Raw genomic sequence first — 11050 nt, 5'->3', positions numbered from 1 at the left:
TAGAGGTACTATGTCTCTCGGCTGGCCTGGGAACGCCTTGGCAGTCCCCCGGAGGAGCTGGAGAAAGTGTCTGGAGAGAGGGAAGTCTGGACATCTTTGCTTAGACTGCTGCCCCCGCGACCCGGTCCCGGATAAGCGGAGGAAAATGGGTAGATGGATGGATGGATGGATGGATAAAGTGGTGATGACTAAACCTTAGAACCAAAATGCTGATTCAATTCTGGAATGAAATGATATTTGAAAATATTCTAAAAAAGTAAATTAATTTATTTTAATTAGATTAGATGGGTTTCCGATCCTAGGAAATTAACTAATGTCAGCTAAACACCGTTGACTAAGTTCATGGCCTTATGTGACTAGTGTCATGGCTGTTATGGGGCATGTCAGACCAAACTGAACACTTCCTCAGAGAGCCAAAGTTTTTTGAATCCCATACGATTCCTAATATTGTAACATCTGAAGGTAAAAGGAGGTACTGTAGCTGCCTAAAACGGCATATTGTTACTAATTTTAGGAGAAATTGGGGTTTTGTCTTGAATTTATATCATGAAAGAGTGAGGTCTGCAGGGAACTGTTCACAGGTTCACGGTAGTCAGTTACTGGGAGAACATCGCCACCTGAAAACTTCAAGTAGTGTCTGAAGCTTTAATATGTGTGCCACCTTAGGGTGAGAGGTTAAGCTGTGTTCCTAAGTCCAGGGGTTATTAGATCGTGGCCTTCAAACACAAGCAACAAAACACTCTGACAATAAGCTGTGGAGCATGAGGAGGTAATAAAGGTCAGGTGGTGATGATGAAAAGCACAACAGGTGCATAGGTGGAGGGCTGGTGCAGCAGAAGACAAGGGAACCAGGAAACGGAGGCGAGAGAATTAATCTGGAGGTGTCCTGAAACACAGATGGGATGAAACACCAGACATAAAAATAGCTAAATTTGCAAGAACTGATTGTGACAATCTCCATATGAGCATGTAACGTTTTACTGACACATATTCAGGGTGACAACCCCTTTTTCTTGTTGCTGTGATTGTAATGGTTGTGAAATAAAATCTTTAAAGAGACAAACATATAATATATATATCTAACTTCATTATTTTTAGCCTTTAAGTTTAACCTTCCACATTTGTTCAATAAAGTCCTTAGTTTTGGTTAAACAGCAACTTATTTCACAGGCGAACAAACAGACATGCCAGGGGGCGCTGCAGAAAGGAGTTAAACTGCTCATTCCTCTGCCACAGCTGCACAGTCTTCTAAATCCATAACAACAGCAATCTGCATCTGGCCCTTTAAGAACTATAGACAGCTGTGGGATATGTCACAATAGTTAAAAAAAAACTTCCATGAAAGAAAAAAGTACAAACTCTTCCTGGATCACCTCCAAACTCATTCCTTGGCCAATGGCCCAACTTCCTACCAAATGTAACTGACATCTGGTTTGTTACTAACTTGCAGAGAGACAGAGCCAAAGTGAAATCCTCTTCAGCAGCAGTAAGGACTAACAACCTCTGCTGTGGTGGTGGCAGTGACACACATGCCACTCAAAGCAGATTTCACTCAGTGTGTATCGCAGACCAAAGTACGGCCGATTCAGATGGAAGTGTCATTAGTTATGCAGGTATTTGGTAAGGAAACAAAGTACTGAACAAATTAAATGCTGATCAGATTATGGCAGCAGTAGGAACATCAGAGCACCGCCACAGTTGCTGCAGCTCATCCTGAGCGCAACATGACCATCTGAACCAACCTGCATAACAATCCATCTGTTAGTTGTTGAGATGTTTCACTCAAAACTGCAAATGTGAATGATCACCAGTGGATTCATCCTCTTAGGGCCATGAATATCTCCACCAATTTCACAGTGATGTATGTTTTTTGTTTTTTCCAAACATTAGTTTGGAAAGTGATTGACTGAAAGACACTGTTGTCCATGGAGCTGGAATACAAGTCAGGAGAAAACAAACTTCCCTCTGTCTCGTATTGTCTTTAGAAGAATGGATCCTTCATGTTAGCATGTTGTGTATTTTTGTAAAAACATGATGACTGGGTTGTTGTACTGAAGTGCAGCGTTAAAACCAACATTTCCTCCAAGCCTCCCACCAGATTAATTTTGTGCTTTTCACTGTGTTCAGGCCACTTTATGCTGCACAGTATGAATAAAATAATGACAAAGAACAACCCACCACAGACAGATATCTGGCTACTATCTTACTTTTGTTCTGGAACATTCCTGACATGAAAAGGAGAACCAAACCTACATGTGTACTACACATGTTCAAGTAACAGGACAGGGTCTTTTCTGCTGTTTTACAAAGCCTGCAAACCTTTGTGATGACAAACAGCCGGAGCTGTGACAAAATAATCTGGTCTGGAGCGCAGAAGTGCTTAACCACAGAAGAAGAGCGGCCCTGAGGCATGAGAAAGAAAAAATGTGGTGTCAGATGTTTAACAGGCAGAGCAGAGAGACGGGGGCTTTAAAAATGACAATACTTTATCCTTAAATTGTTTGGAGACCCTCCTGCCAGCCAGGTCATGAATCTGCCTGTCCGACGGCCCTTCTGGCATTTCTGAGGATGGCTTCAGGGGCGGTGGGGGCTGTGACCGGTGAGCTGTCCCTGCTGCTCAGGCATGGCCCCCCTTTCCATCATTTAACATTTAATCGGAGCTGTCACCCGTCCCGACTCTCACCGCCGCTTCCTTCCTTCTCCTTCATTCGTCTCTCAGAGCAGGAGCAGCTGAGGAGGAGCAGAGGAACAAACAGAGCTTCGTCCTCTGTGCTGGTTTGTTGTGATCAGCAGGTATATCAGTTTACCTGTCAAAACCAGGAGCAGGAAGTCCATTCATCAGGAGGAGCTCATCCTGGTCCCTCCCACCTCTGAAAATATCAGACACAGCTGATGTGATCACCTTTGGTCTTTGGACATAACAGAACTAACCCACACTGACATATTAGCTGACGAAAGTCATGTTCTTAAAATGTGCTTTATTAATCTTGTCTATGAAGTTACCAGTGTTAATAGTGGGCTGATAGTTTGACACCAGCAAATGCAAGAGACTATTGCTGCACATTGAGTTTTAACTGTGGATGCACACCTTGAGTTAAAGCTTTTAATATATTTCAGCAACAGCATAAAGAGCTGCCCAACATTCACTAGCCATCTGTAGTTTTTGTTCTTCATCACCATGTAATTTTGTTCCACAACATTATTACAACAGAGTTCTGCCACAGAAATTTCAGGCGCATTGCACCATTTGCACTAAACTGATTAACATTTGTGTCTTCAGACCTTCATTAGGCGTGTGCTCACCAATGATGTCACAATATTGAAATATGATACAGTCAAATTGTAGTGATAGTTTCCAGATATCTACAAATCTGTCTGTGGATAAACTAACCACTCATGATTTTACTCATTAATCTAAAAATGGTCCTAATTAACTGGCTGAACAGTGGGGAGTCCATTGTCCTGCTTGTCGTGACCTGTGGACAGGAGCTGGGGATCAAAGCAGTGACCCTGTTGTGAGTAGAAGGCCACAAACCCACTTCAGCTGCTGGCAAATGATATAATCTGACGATGTCCGATGGAATTACTTTGCCCAGCTCTAGATTATACACCATTTGGCAAAGGCTCTCTGCCCAAACTACAACGCTAAGTCAGCTTTTTAAAATGACACCTTAGCGTGTCTGGAAACAAAGAGAACTGTTTTTGTTACCGTGCTTGTAGTCGGTAAGGTTTAAGCTACTGTAACTACAGTCTGACGTGTCAAACACAAGTGTGACCACTAGCTTTATTCATTCCTGCACTGGTTTGTTGTACATGCTGGAACACAGGCATCATAAATGTTATTGATTGCATCTGTGATTTTCCAGCCAGAAGCGTTTTCTATCAATCTGATTCATTTGGGAGCAACAAACAAACAAACAAACAAACAACCTCCAGGTCAACATTGACAGAGAGATTAAGATTTTGAAGTCAAGAAAACTAGACTCAATGCAAAAACACCAGTTAATCCATTGTGTATATGAATGTTGTTTTTAACCATTTGCCTACCTGTGATACATATTCACCCCTCCGACCTTTTGCCACAGATAACAAACAGAAAACAGCGGTCATAGATTTCAGTTACAGCCGGGATACACAGGGCTGGACGGATCAGTACATCATAGTAATAAGTAAAATGTGTAAGTGCCAATTATTGCACGTCATGTTTACCTGCCTGAGTGAGTAATCGTCCAATTTAGTAAAAGCTCACTGAGGTAAGCGGAGCAGCTGGGAGCTTGTTATAAATTGTACGTTCTTACACACTGAAGAGTAATTAAGATCCCAAAACACACATGTTAATATTGCTCCAAGCAATCCTATTAGGGCTGCAGGGCCTATGCATGCATGTGAGTGTGTGCAGGTGCACATTGAGGTTTTGCTGACTTGTTTCCCAGAATGCTGTTCATATTTCCAACACAAGAGCTCCAATGAACTACATTTGTCACTGGAGACTGACACAACTTAAGACCAAACTCATATCTTACACTTTAGAGTCCACACTTCACTCTGTACTACTGTGTGTTGACTGGGCTTCATTCAAGCACACTCAGAGCACTTTACAGTCTTCCAGTCATCCATTCATGTACACAGGCACTCACACACCGATGGCACAGCCACCAGGAGCAACTTGGGTTTCAGTGTCTTTCTCAAGGACACTTCAACATGTGGACGAGTGAAGCCAGGATTCGAACATCACACCCTCCGGTTAGGAGACAACTCTATCTACCTCCTGAGCCATAGCTGGCCACAACATGACCTAACTTGTCATGTCAGCAGCAGAATCCTGTTCTGGACGTCATGGCCAGATTATGAACAGATATTGTGAACTGAACAATTTTAATTCATTCTTACCTTCTGCATGTTTGCAGGTTTCCAACCCACAGATCATGTCTTTATATGTCTGGTGCTACATCAGTGACACTACAGCACTTCATTCTGAGTTATAAGGTGGCTACATGCTTCATACCAGCTTCTCAATACTTTTCTGCCCCCTCAGCAGCAGCAGCAGCAGCTGCATGCAGATCCTTGGTGATGACTGGGTTGCTTGTCTGTGGGAAGCCCAGCCCAGTCATTTCCTCTTCCACCTGATGGAGTCAAGAATATGGATGCATATCTAAAAGCATAAAGTTTGCCCTGAGGTGATAGTAAAAGAAGGAGTATGAGACCAAACTTTAAAATGATTTTAAAGTTCAGGGCAGTCTGTTCATTAGACTCTGATATTTCTCTGTACAAGTGACAATGTTTACCTGAAGCTGGCCCTGGAGGAAGGGTCAGAGGGTCACCAGCAAATGAGGAGTTCCATTAAAAAAAGAGTTTTACTGAAATCCACCTGATAGTTTTTGACATATGCTGTGTAAGATGAAAGTGTTGGTCAGGTATGAATTCTGACCTGACGCTGTTGCTGGAGGGAAGGTCAGGAGGGCATGAATACTTACAGAATCTCACGGAGCTCTGGCCTGTAGCTGTACATATATCATAAACACATGCATCCTGTAACAGTCTGCAGGCGTTATGTTCTGCACTGACGGGGGAAAGTTTGTTTTAAAATCGGACTGTAAATCGAAGGCCGGTTTGACCTGGGGTGAGCCATCAGCCTGTCGATGATGCGTTATGGATCCATGTGGTGTGCTGCTGGATGTTCCTTCGCTGACACGGGCGTTCACAATCAGCCGGTGGCTGGTTTTCACTGAAAGCTATGGTAAACTGATCCAAGGTGTGTTTTACCTTTGCTGTTGTTGCCTCACATGCTATTAATATTCAGCCTCTGCCTCAGGTCTGTGTGTGGTATGGACTAAGTGTGTGCTCTCTGTGTGTATGTAAGCAGATAGTTTGCCTGGAGGAGCTCTGCTGAAATTAATGACTCTCTGCCACATATGGTGGAGGCCTCCTCACCTCCTCTCCTGTTCCTGGCGGTTCGGATGTCAGATCAGCAGGTTGAGCTGCTGCTCCGGTGGTGCTCCAACTCCAGCCACCAGGACAAGGGGCAGCACTGATCTGCCTCCACCAGGCAGGGAGGGGCACAGGAAGCAAAAGAGTCAAGACTTCTGACCTTATGTAAAATTGGTTTGTGAATCTTAAATGAATTATTTCTTTTAAACTGGTTAATCCATCCAATGATCCATTCTGCCACTTATCCAGGTCCAGCATCATTAAGCAATCATTAACAACAATATGATTAGGAATTATTGTAAAATACTGATAAAATTGATAAATTTATACTGTGGCCGGTGTGACTATGGAAAATTTGATTCTATGTAGAAATGGTTAAATAAGTCTTAAATTAAAGTTCATGAAAATATTGTCTCTCAGCCAGACATCTGTCAAGAGCTGAACAAATCTCTTTGTTTTTAGGATTTACAACTTCAGACACTACAGGCATTTTGAGTTTTAAAGTTGATTCGTGACTTTGGAAAAAGCATCTGACAGAACACAGAGGTCAATTTATTAACTTTATCAGCAGACAGGGAAAAAGGACATTTTACAACTTCAACAGGAAACCTCATCTGCTGCTCAGGTTCATGACTGTGTCCAAAATCCATATTTCCACATTCAGCATCTCAACTGCAGACATTCTTTGTGATAGTTTAGTTTGTGGACTGTATGTTGGACAAAACAATTTAATGACATCATCTAAGGTGGAAAGGAACTGTAATGTTACACATTTTCTTCATTTTCTTCTAAATAAATTGATCATTTCCCTCCCAGATGTGAGCAAACTAAAGATGCTTACAGACTAACAGAACATCAGAACAGATGAAGAAGAGTGTGCGTCAGGGCCGACACCAGCTCAGGTTAGTCTGGCCTGACTTGTTTTCATTAGAGGGGGTGGGGTATTTCTGATTGACAGGGTGGGGAGTCGGCCAGACAGCTACTCCAGATTCCTTAAATTGGCAATTAGCTTTAATGAACACTTTAATTTTAATGAGAGGCTCACAGATCTTAGTTCACTTGGTTCATTTCATGCGCGACCCCCACCACTCCCTCCAACTATAACACGAAGGCCTGTCTGTTCCAGTTGGACAGATATAAGAGCAGAGGACTGTTGGTTCACTGACCTTCCACCCAATCAAAGCTGATTTGTTCCACCCTCCCCCACGGCTTCTTTCTCTTTCTTTAATTTTTTAATTTATTTTATGTTTTTCCTCCAGAATGTCAGTCCATCTTATTCTAATGAAGCTGTGACTTCACTGCATTCAGAAGCATCCAAGCCATAACAATCTGCAGCCCCCAGCCACAGCCTCAATTAGATTAGCTGTGGATGCAGGGAGAGATGGAGGGATGAGTTTGGGAGGTGGTGATGGTGCTGGAATAGAGGATGACTGGCCTGATGGTGGATGTTTGATATAAATTGTGTTAATGGTTGTAATCCCTGCGAGTGCAGCGTGGACAATGTGGAGCCAGCCACAGATGTTAGCTGGAGCAGAAAGCTCAGCTTGGATAACACCACACCACTAGTTTTATTACAGTGAGGCTCAAAAGTGTTTGTGTATACCTCACCGCATACTGCACATTACATTATGCCAACATTTTCAAATACATGCCATTATGTTTTGATTGTCAAAGTGAATATAATGCTATTGCCAACTTTAACGTCTTGTAATTTCATTCATTTCTAATTTAAGTGGTAGATTTGGATCACTGAAGTAAAGTGTCAATTACTGCAATGTTACCTAACGTTAGGGCCCTGCCTTGTAGCGAAACCTGTGTCACTATATTTGATCTTATTTGGCTCACTAGGTGGATGTTCCTAAATAACATAGTATGTTAGGAAGCTGGGAGTCGAACAGCACATGTTTGCACCAGACCCCATGACTGGTTCATCGGGCCATGAATGACCTGATAATCTTTAACTGCTCTAACCAATCAACAGCTGATGTAGAAGCTGTGGGAGCAGGTAACTTTTTTACAGAATCTGAAGGAAGCCTGGTCTCTGACTACCAGGTCTGGAATTGGACTGGATTACAACCTTGGGCTGTCTGGCCAAACTTTACTGAAACTCAGGGAACTTTATAATAAATTCTAGAGGAGACTGATAACCATATATACTGAACAACAAGTCCTACAAAACTGTGCATTTATCCACAGCAAGACGGTTTCATTTGAGTTTTTTTTTTATTATTTTGGTGTGTGACCTAGAAATTGGTTAAGGCACTAAAACGTCTTGATTAATTAAAGAATAATCATGGTGGCTAGGTGATTAACTCTGTCTTCTCACAGCAAGATGTTTCCAGGTTCGAGCCTTTCTGTGTGGAGTCTGTATGTTCTCCCTGTGTGGGTTCTCACCGGGTGCTCCAGCTTCCTCCCACAGTCCAAAGACATGCAGCTTAGGTTGACTGGTGACTCTAAACTGTCAGTAGCAGTGCATGTGGTTGTTTGTCTACATGTCAGCCCTGTGACAGACTGGCAACCTGTCCAGGTTGGAGCCTGCCTCTCGTCCAGTGTCAGCTGGGATTGGCTCCAAGTCCCCCATGACTCTTGCTGGGATAAGTAGTAGAGATAATAAATGGATGGATGATCATACTTGAACAAAAAGAAACCAGCATTGCTAGTCAGGCACGGCTGTGGCTCAGGAGGTAGAGCAGTTGTTCCCTGACCAGAAGGTTGGCAGTGTCAAGTCTCCTTGGGCAAGACACTGAACCCAGAGTTGCTCTTGGTGGCCAGAGCAGTGTGTTACAGGGACCCGAGGCTGGTCCCCACGAGGAAGTCACTAACTATTAGAATGGCAACATGGTTTAAGGTTAGGGTTCAGGTTAGGCAAGTAGTGATAATGGTTAAGGTTAGGATAAGTCTACAAGAAGTGAATGTCAAGTCTCCACCAGGACTGAAAACACAGCGTATGTGTGTGTGAGTTGACACAACTGACAGATGCCTCGGTTCTGTACTGGAGACAAATTCTTTGTGTGTGTAACTTGGTCAAACAAACTGGGAAAAAGAAGAAATAAAATAAAACACATACAAGCTTCTCAGTTTGATTTAAAAGTCAAGGAAAATAAGTTTTGAACTGAGATTTAAAAGCTGTCAGTGTGGGGGCAGACCATCCCATAACTTGGGAGCAGCTGTTTCAAAGGCACAGTCTCTTTTCATCTTTACTCTAGATCTAGAAACATCTAGAAGCAATCGCTCTGCAGTTTGTGGACTGATATAATCCACCCAGGCATCCTTCTGATCAGTTTTTGTTCCACTAATAGCATGTCACACTACTAAATACCTCTTTTGCATAGTTCATGATCTTCATCAGGTCAACATAAACATGTGTTGTCAGAATTCATTTTGGTAAAATGTGTAAAATGATGCACAAGACATTCTGAAACCTTCCACATGATGACAAAGGCACACGTTTACATGAGTGTCACCAAGTGGGCCTACAGGCTGGTGAAGAGCAGATAAAATGTACAGCCTAAACACTTCTAACCCCCCTCCCAGCGGGGATATTCTGCTACTTCTCACTGTTTTAACTGCAATGTCATGATTAAAGGTTACTGCTTTTACTCCCACACAGACACAAAAAACAATTCAAGAGGGGTTTAGAATAACATGTCAGATTAGCTACAATACACTGTGTGCTACGCCATGTTGGCTCGTGACCAGTAACAGTCTATGTCACATTAACTTCCACATTAAATCAGTTAAAGGCATAAACACAACCTTTTGTGTCCATTTCAGCCCCCGAAGCAGACACAGATTTTTTTTTATCAAAAACGGAGAAAAGCAAAACTTAAAGCATTTCCTGTTGTCACAAACCTTCACTGCGATTGATCATTTTAAATGTCAGCATTGTGAACTGCACAGCAGAAATGTCTGGATTGGCCTGGATGTATTTTGTTAAACCATTACAATTATAAAACCTCGGCTTGGGAATGACCACAACGACAACAACAAGGTGGAGGATGATGTGTGTTTGTTGCGTGTCATGGGACTCATGATAGTAACAAAGTTCAAACGGAGAAATGCAAATTATGTGGTTAACAGAGTAAGAAGAAGAACTTGGCCTCTGTCACTTCTTGTGAACAAACCAGTGAGACAACGAGAACTCCTTCAGTGCTTCAGCTGCAGCACCTTGATTATAGCTTTTGTGCTATGGCTATGATTTTTCCTTAACAATAGTTTTACTATAGCTGCTAAGCAGAAATATTGGACAAATTTTAAACCAATTAAATTTTATATAGGGAGAGAGAACAACAGGCCGAGGTTTTGGCCTCTTCTTGGAATTTGTTTACAATAAAAATGTAGAATAACCATGACTATCTTTAACCTTCGAGTCCACCTGGTCAAACAAACACTAAACAATTGCTTTTCCGAACAGAAACTCGTTAAACACTTTTAAAGGAGCTGTTAATTAAACAAGACAGAAATAAAGCAGCTAATTTTGTGCAATAATGTTGGAAGCAAAGTTGGAATTAGGATGTGAAGGGTCAGATGAAGGATGTCTGAGCTCTGTCAGCCCATGTCCATCTGGGGTAAGACCTTCCCAGACTACAGCAGAATGAAAAAGAGCTCATGTCATATTTTGGAGCCCAAGCTGTGTTTTCCTGTATCACACCATCAGTATGAAACAGCACCCTGCATCCGACAGAATACCAAGACGTAAACACGTCCGTATACTGCTGCATATTGTAATGCGTCCCTGACATTTCCTCCCAATTATTCACTAATGCTGCATCCACAGCACAATGTCTTTGCATTTATCACTGCAAATTGATGCAATTTATATTCATCTAGCACAACGACACAATACCACAGTATTGGAATGGATTCCGCTCTTCAGTGGGCACCGCTGTGTGGGAATGGAATTGGTGCGATATTTAACAGGCAGCAGCAGCTGAAATAGGAGCAAAGGACAGAAGCTGGAGATTTACAGTGTCCTCCCATTAATGGGGATGCTTTTGTCTGCATAATCAAAACTGTTTTAAAATTTGTCGAACAAGAATGCTGATTGTTGCTTCCTACCAGCAAGGTGAGAAGGAAGAACAATTTTATGTTGGAACAAACACATTTTAATAACAAAACAAAT

This window comes from Monopterus albus, unplaced genomic scaffold (genome assembly GCF_001952655.1).
Source record: "Monopterus albus unplaced genomic scaffold, M_albus_1.0 scaffold21.1, whole genome shotgun sequence".
NCBI classification, from domain to species: Eukaryota; Metazoa; Chordata; class Actinopteri; order Synbranchiformes; family Synbranchidae; genus Monopterus; species Monopterus albus.
Note: the sequence above shows the minus strand (reverse complement) of the source record.